The sequence below is a fragment of the Gracilinanus agilis genome, chromosome 2, assembly GCF_016433145.1.
Source record: "Gracilinanus agilis isolate LMUSP501 chromosome 2, AgileGrace, whole genome shotgun sequence".
In the NCBI taxonomy this organism is placed as follows: Eukaryota; Metazoa; Chordata; class Mammalia; order Didelphimorphia; family Didelphidae; genus Gracilinanus; species Gracilinanus agilis.
In genome coordinates, this window is record NC_058131.1 from 232,420,786 (window position 1) to 232,433,517 (window position 12,732).

The 12,732-nt window shown below is 33.4% G+C and overlaps 1 protein-coding gene across 2 annotated transcripts in view; it reads right to left on the bottom strand.

Annotated features, from left to right (window-relative positions):
- Positions 1–12,732, bottom strand: part of MAPRE3 (microtubule associated protein RP/EB family member 3) — an 85,945-nt gene that overhangs the window by 17,908 nt on the left and 55,305 nt on the right. The window lies entirely within an intron of this gene.

The following is a 12,732-nucleotide window of genomic DNA, read 5'->3' on the forward strand; positions in this document are numbered from 1 at the left end:
ATCTATATGATATATCTATTTATGATGTAGGCAAATCACATCAATTGCATTTTCATGATCTATTAGTTTAGCAACCCTGTTAAAAAAGGAAATAAAGTTACTCTGGCATGACCTGTTTTTTTATTAAGCCTATTTTGTGGCTACTATTTGTCATCATGGCTTCCTTTTCTACATATTCTCTATCCATCTGTTAAATTAAAATACACAGCCTTTCAAGAAGTAACAGAAAAGTATGAGAGAGATTCGACCATCAGAATATAAAATTTTAAAAAAAGAAAAAAGTTACAAACAAGCAATTTTGAAAAACTAGAATTTAATACATATATATGAAAAATGGCAAAAGTAGGATGTGCATTTTTTGAACTTAGGAACTATTAATTTTCACAAATTACTAATTTAATTTTGCAAAGTTTTTGTCCTACTTGTGAACTCTCAGTTTATAAATGACTTGATGTTTTTTGGTAGGAAATATGCATTCCTTTAAAACAATCTATGATTTGTTTCTTTAAAAAAATTTATTTACACAAGCTTTGATAATCTATCTCTCACACTGTTTCCCTTTTCCCAAGTGAACAACAACAACAAAAAATTAAAAATCTTCATCGTAAGCATGCATAGTTCAGCAAAACAAATTCCCAAATTGACCATGTTGGGAAATGTGTATCTTTTCTGTGTTTTAAGTTTATCAATTCTATGGAAGGAGGTGAGTGGCTTATCTCATTTTTTTCAAATGTATATTAAATATTCACAAAATCAAGTATGTTCTAGATCTCAGTAAAATCCTTTTGAAAGGCAGAAATTTATAAATGATAACATAAAAAACTAAAAGTTAACAATAATGAAAAAGTCTGTGGTAAAAATGGTTTACTAAATAAAATACATGGGTTAAAAAATAAATTATAGAGACAATAGATAACATAAAAACAATGTAAATAGAAGAATAACATATCAAAATATGTGGGCTATAGCCAAAGAAGCACTGGTTGAGGGAAATCCACATCATGCCAGAGACATCTCTATATCATGATTAAGGCATTCAGGTAGGATTATTTTGGAAGTTTTTTTAAAAAAATGTAAATTGTTATCATTTTTATGTTCTTTTAAAAATAATTCTTGATTTATTTACTTTTTCAACTGTTTTTTATTACCCATTTTATTGATTTCTATTTTAAGCTCAATAATCTCTGCTTTTCTCATTTCCTTTGACATGAATTTCTTTACTATTTTAACATATAATTTATATGTATAACATAATTATATAATATCATAAAATATAAATACATATTTATTTTACTAAATCTAGTTTATACTATATATATTAAAATTTATAATAAAATATAAAACTAAAAAAATGTAAACTCTAAGGTTCCCTTTTTTCCCCTGTAATAAAAGCATTCGAGCACTATATTTCTGCTTTTAGGTATGGAACTTTTATTCCACCATCATCTACAGTACTATGATACCATAAAAATGGTATCTCTATTTCATTATACAAATAAGGCTGATGATGAGTCTTTCAGAATATCTGTCAATATCCCAGCACAATTAGTGCCATTCCAGTGGCTTGAGAGAATGTATGAATTTAATTTTGAAAGATTATCTTGAGTTGCTACACTTCCTGCCATCAGGATGAATGAACCACTCTAATTATTGTGAAATTTTGTTATAGTGACTTGGTCTACTTATTCACCCAGAATATATTCCTTTATTTTTTTATATGTTCTGAATTTGACAAGGAGCAACAAACACAGGCATTTCCACATACAAAGAAGAATAGAAAATTTTTTATATTTTTGTATAAGAAATTACAGATCTCTACCCTGTTTGGTTTGGCTCTTTTTTTCTTTAAAATGCACTATGATTTCAGCATATTGGTCCCGAAATGATTGTGTTTGGTTTCCCCCCCCCCCCAAACCCCTTTCTGTTTTCTCCTGTATCATTAAAAATGCTTCATTGATCCTCTTATCCTTTTAGGTGTTACTGTAGATGGAGTGTTGGAACTGGAGTAAGAAGAGCTGAGTTAAAATTCTACCCTTAGACACTAGCTTTGTGAACCTGGACAAGTAAGTCATTTAACTACTCTGTGCCTCAGTTGTCTAACTTGCAAAATGGAGATAATAATAGCACTTAGCCTCACAGAGTTGAGGATCAAATGAGTTAATATATGTAATGCACTTTTCGTACTTTCAAGCTATCTACAATCTATATCTTCCTACCTAATTATTATTCATTTCTTTCCATCTTTTCTGTAAATTCAAAACCAAATCAAACCTTTTTCTTGTACTCAATAAGCACAAACAACAATAAAGATCCACATATTAGTCTTGCATGAAAATGTCTCATTCTGTACCTCCAGTTTTTTACCTGTGATAGACCCCTGGTAGTCTTGTGAAGTCTATGGACTCTCTTGGCTTCCACTTTTGAAAATGACTTCTTTCCTCCAGATCTGCGCATTTGTTAGACCCTTTATCTACTATGTAGAGGATATGGCAACAAAGTTTTCCCAAATATTCCTACTTCATAAACGATAATATAATAATTGCATTAAGCACAGGAACACTATAAAATCTCCTCAGTGAAATCCATAGTAATATAAAGAAGACATGGTTAACTATCCACAAAAAAAAAAAAAGGATGAGAACTACATACTTCCCAAATTATGACAATGCAGCTTGATGGATAGTCTATCAAATTAATCTTTTAATGTATGTATCTTACATAAGTATGATGGATGGATAATAAGCTAGATGCAGAACTGAATAGGCAGAGGAATCCATATTAGATTTTCTGTGTTTGGGAAATTGTGCAATGACTTCAATGTTCTCAAATTGCTACTACAAAACTCTTTATCTCTAACACCAATCTCCTCCCAGTGATATGCTTTACGATTGCTCATCATGAAATACCAGGATTTCAGAAGAATTCAAGTTACAAATAGCCCAGAGGAAAATGAAAAGTTGCATGATGGGTATAGGGAAGCCAATGCCAATGATTATTTGTGTATGAGCAGTATAAAATATATTATTGAGTACATATAACTGGCACATACTGATAATAAAGGACAACAGAAATATAACCAAGATACTAAAAGAACAAGAGAAAGATCTTTAGTGTGTTGGGAAGATCTTTCATGGAAGATTTGTGGGAAAATGACTACAAGAATCTAGCAAGATGAGGAAGTATAGAGGGCTGGCAATTTAATTGGATAGAAGGAATGTTAAAATACTAATGGAATTCTAGTTTCATTGAAGGAGGATTATGTATAGCAATGGTAGGTAGGGTGATTTAAGGGGGCACTTACAAGGACTATCTACCCTCCATTAATCTATCATGGTACTTGAAATTGTCATTAGTCACTCTAATGGAGAACATGAATGCATTAAGCATCTTTGGAATGGAGTGAGGAGAGGTGTTAGGAAGATGACTGAAAACATGGTATTACGCCAAGACAAACTATTTAAATAACAATCTAACTGCTCTTGATAGGGGAGAAAAGTCCATTAAAAAGATTACTTTTCTGACATTTCTCAGAGAAGCATTCAATTTGGTGTCTGAAAGGAAGCTTTAGACAAAGAAGGTTACTTGATTGATCTCTCTCTAGGCAACTACAATGTGCCTTGGTGTCAATGAAATGTGTACTGAGCATCTCAATATATGCTAAGCACTTGGCCTTGTGGGGGATTTAGAAATAAAACATGAACCTTGCCTTTAAGGGGGATAATTGTATATGTGAAGGAGAAAAGACACCAAAAAAAGAAAGAAAGAAAGAAAAAGAAATCAAAGGAAATAATATAACAACAGGATATAAGTAAGAGTTACATTATATGATATAGACTAAACATGCTATAAAGGGATGGAGATCAGTGAAGACTAGAACAGTCAGAGAAGGCTTCACTTGAAGAACTAGAACTTAAAAGTGGCCTTAAAGGATGGAAGACCTTTTAATATATAGAAGGAAAAGGAATGGCATTTTGCACAAAGGGAACAACTTGAACAGACACAAAAGTAGAAATAAACATATTTATGGGGCAGCAGTAAGGTGAAGGGGCGTATTGGAGAGTGGTGAGAAATATGGTTAGGAAAAGCAGGTTCAGACCGTGGAAGGTCGTGAAAGCTAGGCAGAAGCATTTGGATTTGATGTAGTAAGGAATATGAAACTAGTGTAAACTTTTGTATTGAAGAGTAATATGAAGAAATTAGTATTAATGGAAGATTAGTCCAGTAGTACCATGCAGGATTCATTGGGTTTGGGGAGCCATGTGTTATTGTAATACAGATGTGAGGTGATATTAGTTGGGACCTGGGAGGTACCATAGTTAATGCAAAGCAAGGAAAAGATAGAGATTAGAGGGATTTTATTTAAAAAAAAAAAAGACAGAATTTGGTGACAGAGTGGATTCAGAAGACGAAGGAGGCAGGCTAGAGGGGATTGCAAGACTATCAGCCTAGGTTACCAACAGAATAGTGGTGCTTCTGACAATAACAGGAAAATTGAAAGGTGAGCTGTTTTAGGGCATGGGAAGGAAGGTAAGGAGTTTCATTTCAGGCATGATAAGCTTAAGGTGATGGCAGGATCCTTAAATAGAAATGTCTACTGGGTAACTGAAGACGTGAGTAGGATTGGAGAATAGATGAGAAGTTAGAGTTAAAGATAAAAATTTGGAAGACATAAACAGAAATGCCAGTCCCAACAATGAGATGGATGTGCTCTACAAGGAAGGGAGTGTAGAAAAAGGCAGAAACTAGCAACTAAGGTCTGGAAAATGCTCATAGTTTTGAAAGTAAGAAAAAAGGAGAGAAGCTGTGAGAGAAGAAGGTTAAGAACCAAAATCATGCAATGTCATGGAGCCCAAACAAGGGAAAAGTTTTAAGAATGAAGGAAATGACCAACAGTGTCAAATACGACAAAAAGAATGAAGACAGAGAAGGTCACTGGTTTTGACAAGTCACTGATGACTAGAAGACATTTCAGGAGAGTGTAGAGATGGATACTAGATTGCAAGGAGTAAAGGAAGTTTAGACTACTTGCCCATAACCATGGTGACACGCCAGACCAGGAGTTTACAGTGAAGGCCATTTTCCTCTGTTGCAGTTTTGTTGTCTGACTAGTTTGTGTCTCTGCCTGCAGTATGAAGGACCAACATGCTGCTTTGAGTAAAAGATTGGAAATAAAATATAGATGTAACATTCTCCCTCCCACCCCCTCCATCCCTGCTTAGTAGCATTCATGTTCTGCCTCTAAAATCTATATCTGATTTGCTAGAATGGCTGCCTGTTCTTTGTAAAAATTACTTCCCCCAGATTAATTACACACACATACATACAAAACACATACTTGTGCACAGATGCATCCATGCATGTGCATATATACCCAAGCACTAAGTGAAAACTCAAGCAAGAAAAAATTAAGATGATAGAATTGTTTCCGCAAATAAAATAAATCCTAGCTAACTAATGTTTAGTTTTCTAATGTTTAGAAAATGGATTAGTTTAATTTTCTGGTTAACTGAAGATCTGTCAGAAACCTCTTGAAAATCTGGTCTCTTTGAAGTATGTAAGTCTACTTTTATGCCTCAGTAACACAATGGCTCTTGAAACAATTCAGAACATCATTCATAACATGAATTCTTATCATCCATTAACATAGATACAGAAGCTATAAAGGGATGAACTGAATCTAGATTGCAAGTAGTATAATTAAAAAAAAAAACACAAAATTTAAAAATTTCCCCCAAATTTCTTCTAAACCTGGAGCATAGTGAAAGTAATGTTTATTTGAGAATTTTGGCTAGTTCCCAGGTAATTGAAGCTTTATGTTGAGATGAAAGAATAAATGAGAAACATGTATAAGAGGTAGTTAAAATAATTGGAAAATAAAAGGAGAAAGGAAAGGAGGGGCCCTAGAAGAGATGAACTGTGATAACTGCTCTCTCCCACATTTGTTCTTACAATGCCCTGAAATTCTACCTTGTCTGCCCTTCTAGTTGCAAATTGTGTAACATCCCCAGAGAAAAGCAGAGTGAAGGCTATCCAAGTCCCTGTGCTTTGGATATATACAAAACAGAAAAACTCAAGCATTGGGCTAAAGCAATCTTCTCAAGGGAAAGTTCTTAGAATAGGAAAAAAAAGGGGGCGGGGCTGAAAAGAGTGGCCAAATGAAATGTCAGATATTAGAGGTAAAAGAAAGAACAAAATTTGGGGCATCTCAGAATAGGAACACAGAAAGGAATAATTCATCATAGATAAAACTACCAAATAGAGAATAGTGAGGGTGTGATGTTAAGTTCCTATTATGAGCCTTATCCTGACCAATTAGGTTCCAAATGATCTTGGTTCTTATTTCTTTTTTTTTTTTATTTTTTTATTTTAATTTTTTAAACCCTTAACTTCTGTGTATTGGCTCCTTGGTGGAAGATTGGTAAGGGTGGGCCCATGGGGGTCAAGTGACTTGCCCAGGGCCACACAGCTGGGAAGTGTCTGAGGCCGGATTTGAACCCAGGACCTCCTGTCTCTAGACCTGGTTCTCAATCCACTGAGCTACCCAGCTGCCCCTGGTTCTTATTTAATTCTGCAAGGGCTTTGTGGTGCCATGACTTCCACCTTAAAGAAAAAAGTGACATTCATCTCCTTTACTCCTGGTAACACTGCCAGTTAAAATTACTCCTTGGAGAAAGACTGAGAAAGTTATTAAATTTATTGCTTCCTCTAAAAATAATGAGTTTTGACTCACTCATTCTGGATGTAATTATTATTTAGTCTCCATTAAAGTCTGTATCTTTTATTTTGTCATGGCCTATGAAGAATATTTGATAGTTCTGCAAGTGATTCCTTTTGGCTATAGCACATATCTATCTATCTATCTATCTATCTATCTATCTATCTATCTATCTATCTATCTATCGCTTGANATCTATCTATCTATCTATCTATCTATCTATCTATCTATCTATCTATCGCTTGATATTAGGAAATATGTTTATTCTTTTAGTATTTCCATTAAGAAGTTGTCATAAGGCTTTAAATTTAATTTTTCTAAAGTCTCTATAGTTCCCTATTTTTCTTCTTATCTTTGTTAGAATTAACCCTGAAAAAGAATTAACATTTCAACAGCTATTGTGTTAGTATCATAAGTTTCTGCAATTCAGTTAGCTTTTCCTTAAGAATTTGGACACTATGCCATTTGGTATGTGTATACACACATACGTCCATATAATATATAATTATATATAATTGTATTATAGTTGTTGATTTAATCATAATGTAGCTGGTATCTCTGCCAGTCAATTTTTAATTGCTTTATCTGAAATCATAACTGAAATTTCTGCTTTTCAGAATCCTGTGGAACCTATTTTGTCCATGCCTCTCTTTTTTTCATCCTTCGCCTTTATGCCTTAAATGAGATATGCATCAAGATTGTTAGTTTCATTTTCATATCTAGACTATCATTTATGATCATTTTATTGGGGATTTTAGTCCATTCATATTTAAGGTTTTAGGGGCCTGTTAAATTTGCATTTTCCTTTAATTCTTTTGTATTTTTTTCATGTTAGCACTAAATCTGATTTGTTTTTGCTTATATTAATTTGATCACACTATTCCCTCTTATAAACACCCTAGTCCAAATTCCTCAGTTTACTTGATTCTTATTCTCTCTTCTTGCCCAGATAAGACCAGTATAGAATTCTACTTGCCTAACGGCATTCATTTATGGTACTCTTCACCAAGAAGTCCTAATTTACTTGATCCCCTTCCTTACTCTTTCCTTTCCCTTTTAAGGCTGCCCTGGAATCTTGTTTCCTCTTCCCAGGTTCTGTGCTTACAATTTTTATTTTGTTTTTAAAATTTTCTCTATGAACATACCAGGAGAGCTTGAGCATTTGGAAGACAAAAGCCTTAGCCATCCATCCTCAATCCAACACGATTATTCCATTATGCATTATACCAATGACTCTTATCATCATCTCTTTTTTTTTTTTAAAGCCCTTTTTCTGAGAAGCCTTAATTCTAGAAAAAAATTGAAAGAGGCAATGTAGTGTGACAGAAGGCACTTTCTACTATTATCAAGAGACCTCCTCCTGCCTCTTCATTAACTACCTTCTCATCCTAATCTCTGGTTGACCCTCTGCTCTCCTTTTGGACTCACAAATCAGATGCCCTGAGAGCCAAAATACCCATTTACCTTTCAGTAGAAGCAGTTCTAGGGAACACACCTGCTTAGAAACAGGTCTTCAGAATGCCTACTTCCAGAATGTAATCCATTGCAAGGCCCCACCTTTGGATAAGCTTTCCCTTTTCATAGGGAGAACCCAATTCCCACTTCCCTTGAGGTCCCATTGTTTAGTAGTTTTTCTCCTATCTCAAAGTTTCTCATGCAGAATAATGAAAAACAAAACACTACTCTCCTCTCAAGCCCAGATCATGTGGTAATTAATCTTCAATTTCTCCTTGTCGCTCTACAAGCAATTTTCTTCTCTACTTTCTCATTCCCTGAGTTACTGATTCACTGAGGGAATGTAGATTTTATGCTAAGAAATATTAATTCAAGATTTCACCTTTCCTCATCATAATTTTATACCTTAGCTATTTTGATTACAAATGTCCCCTTTATTTTCAATGAGTTAAAAAAATTGTAGCTTTGTATAGCTCTAAAAGCATGAAAGTGTTAATTTCCTTGTTTAGTCTTCTTTTACTGGCTGCATTTACTTACTTTACTTGTATTTCTTTTGATATATTTAATGGCAAATTCCCTGTTTTACCTCTGGTTTCTTTTCAGGAAATAAATTATTCCTGTTTGCTGAAAGTTAACATTTTTTGTTACTGATGATGAAATTTAATTTATGTTACTTTGAGGTGCAAAATAGGTCTTCTCTGCTTTTCAGAATATCTTAGTCCAATCTTCTTCTTGGTTCCCATAAATGAGTAGATGTCTTAACTATTTAGTGTTTTTTTCTTGGTAGTATATAAGCTTTTTTATGGACAACTACAATATTTGTTCTTTGACAATGAACTTAAGTATGACTATTACACTTCTTGGTGAATTAAACCTGCTATTTCTTTCTCTCAGTGTCATGTGGATTCTAGTAACCTATCTTTTGCTTTCCATTCCCAATATTTTAAAATAATTTGCTATATGGAAATGAGATAGAGAATTAAACTCTTTGAAGAATTAGAAATGAGCATCATATTTAAGACAATGGAAAGCCATATGGTGGGCATGCGCAAATCATAACATGTAACCAATGAGGGATGATTCTGAAGAATAGGCATAAAACATATTTGTTAATGAATTTTATATACTAGGGAGAACAAGATGTGCTGGTGTCATGGCAAAAAGGAGAGATTATAAATAGACAGCCAGAGTGTTGCACTGATACTCTTGTAATGTCAGGAAAAAGTAAGTTAGGTAGAAAGAAGTGATGGAATCTGAATGCAGGTTGAAACATCATTTTCTATTTCATTTCTTTCATGAGTTTCTTTTCTTTTCTTTTTAAAACCCTTACCTTCCATCTTAGAATCAATACTGTATATTGGTTCTAAGGTAGAAGTTAAGTAAGGGCCAGGCAATGGGGATTAAGTGACTTGCCCAAGGTCACCCAGTTAGGAGGTATTTTATTTGAATCCAGGACCTCCCATCTCTGGGTCTGCCTCCCAATCTACTAAGCCACCTAGCTGGTCCCCCATGAATTTTCTTCTAACATAAGCAATGTGTCTTTTATAACATGACAAACATGGAAATACATATCACATAAATAGCATATGTACAAACTATATTATATTGCTTGTCATCTTGGGGAAGGAGAAGGGCAAGGAGGGAGGGAGAAAACATGGATTGCCAGATATCAGAAAATGATTATTTAACATTGTATCCATATATAAAAAAATTTAAATTAAAAAAAATGGGGAAAAAGAAGGAAGGTCTCCACTATGAAGTGAATACTTAAATGAATTCTACATGGCAAACTTTGGGGGAGAATCATGGACAACAATCACATAGGACGGGCAGGCATTCAATATTGAAGGGAAGATCTAAATTGATGAGATCACAGATCAATTTGAGTATCTAAGAAATCCCCTGAAGTATGATATTCAGACTTTTAAAAATTATATTCCATTTTTTCTTGAAGACCTATGATTTTGAGAGTATGTACATTTTCCCTCAAAATCATTCATTTTGACTTTTATAGAACTCATGGTCATTTCTATAGAAAATGATATTTTTGGTACTTTTTGGTTATATTTTATTCCACTTTTGCATTATTCTAGTTTAAAATCTGTCATTCTTTTTTTCAAAGCATCTACTTTTATAGAGGTATTATCTTTCATATCACAGAATTATAGAGTTGAGAGAGACTTCAATGGCCTTGTAGTCCTATTCGTTCTTAAAAAAAGGAACCCCTCTACAACATACCTAACAACTGCTTGTCCAGAATTTTCTTGAAGACCTTCAATGATGTGGAATCTACTACTTCTCATGGCAGCTCATAACATTTTTAGAAAGCTCTAATTGCTTCAGTTTTTCCTTATAACTAAAGCTATATTTGCTTCTTTGCAACTTCCACCAGTTGTTCTTAGTTCTTCTTTTCTTGACCAAACAAAACAAGTCTAATCAATCTTCCTTGGATGTGATGGTTGTTCAGATACTTGAAGGAAGCTATTATGCTTATATCTCCACTCCTTGGTAATGAACTCAGTGCCACCCAGGGATATCAATTCGAAGTTGGAAATGCTTGTTCTGTTTTTCTCAATCTAAAGATCATTCTCCTTGGCAGAAAAATTGGAAGCAAAACCAAAATTCAGCAACTCTCTGTCATTAGATTCTCCTTTCCCAAAACATCTGAAAACAACAACAAAAAACCTAACCCTTTATATTGTCCTTAACTTTTCTTACCAGCCTTGGTTTGCTTTAGTACTCCCAACACTATTTGTTATAAGACTGTGCTTCACTTTTCTAGCACAAACTTTAACTTAAATGATCATTTAATTAAAATAAAATTAAATTTAAAATTATAGTTTAATTTAACTAAAATTTTAACTTAAAATTATACTTTTGTAGCACATATGCAAATTCTGAATATTTGTTTGTAGCTCTGGTAGCAACCCTTGTTTCCATTTTCTGTGCTTATCTTTACAAAATCTAAATTGTTCATTGAGTTTTTTTTTGTGCATACACATTTACTTTTCTTTTCATTGGAATGGTTTCTCTTTGTTTTCAGAATTTGATTTTTAAGATGTTGTCATCCTTCCTGGGCTGATTGCTCCTGTAAAATGTTATTCCATGGAATTCTATTTATTTTTTAACTGGACCCTTTGCAAACTGTGCCTCTAAATCTAAGTGAATGTTAGACTATATCTAGTTTTCCTTTCTTTCTCTATGACAAATTCTAAGAAAAAGTGATCAGGCTTCTTTGAAATGTTCCCATTATTTCCATCCCAGCAACCAGTTCTTCCTTGTTGGTGAGAATCAGATCCAGAATGTTGATTCAAGTCAAATTAAAAAAAAATATTAGAGAATCTATTTTTGTCAGATTGTAAACTCCAGCTGATGTTTGGATAACTGAAGTTCATCATCACTGCTAGATCATTCCACTCTGCCAGGCTTATGAGGTTTCCCAAATAATCCATCCTCATTGAGTCCCCTCCCCCTAATATTTGGCAAGAACTTCTATTTACATTTTTTTTCATGTGTTCAGTGGTCTTTCTTTTCTGTGTGAGAGTTTTCCATCCTCCACTCTTACGATATGTCTAAATTAATCTCTGACTCTTCAGATTCTTTCCCTTCCTGGGTTTCACATTAAAGTATAATTTTCCATTTTTAAAAGGAACATTTCAGTACCCTTGATAATATGGTATGTGAGAAGGTGTTCCTTGAATCTCTTCACCTAAACTGTTTACTCTTTCCTTTCTGATATCTTCCTTGGGTGCTGATTTCTACCTTAATTTCCATTATTATTTCTCCTATTAATTATTTTCTCAACTGAACCATAGGTTCTTCCTATAGAGATCCATGATTATTTATGATTATTATTAAGAGATTATTATCTCTTTTATTTTTAAATTTAAAAATTATGTATTTTATTTTCCACTTATTCCATGTAAAAACAATTTTAAATATTCATTTTGAAAAAGTTTTAAGTTCCAAATTCTCTTTCTTCTTCTGACCCTCCCTCCATTTCTGCCCTCCCCCTTCTCTGAGACAGTAAGCAATCTAATACAGATTTTACATTTACAATCATGTAAAACATTTTTACATATTAGTAATTTTGTGGTAGAGATCTCAAATAAGAAAAAAAGAAGAAAGAAAATGCAATATAGCATATGTTGCATATGTTTCAGTCTGCATTTGGATTCCATAAATTCTTTCTCAGAGGGCAGCTGGCATTTTTCATCATGCTCTTTCATTTTGAATTTTTTAGTGTTTTCCCTTTATTCTGCTGTATTTAGTTAGCTTATTCTGTTGTATCTAGTGTTTTTAAGGCCTGCAAAGTCCTTTATGAAAATTATCTCATTTGATCCTTACAACAACTCTGTTAGGAGGTAATTAAATTTTATCCATATTTTATAGATAAGGAAATTTAGACTGAGAAAGGTTAAATGACTTTCCATGGTCATACAGAGAGTAAGTTTATGAAATAGAATTCAAAATCAGGTCTTCCCATTTTTAAGTCCAGCATGCTATCCATTATACTCTCTCTCTCTCTCTCTCTCTCTCTCTCTCTCTCTCTCTCTCTCTCT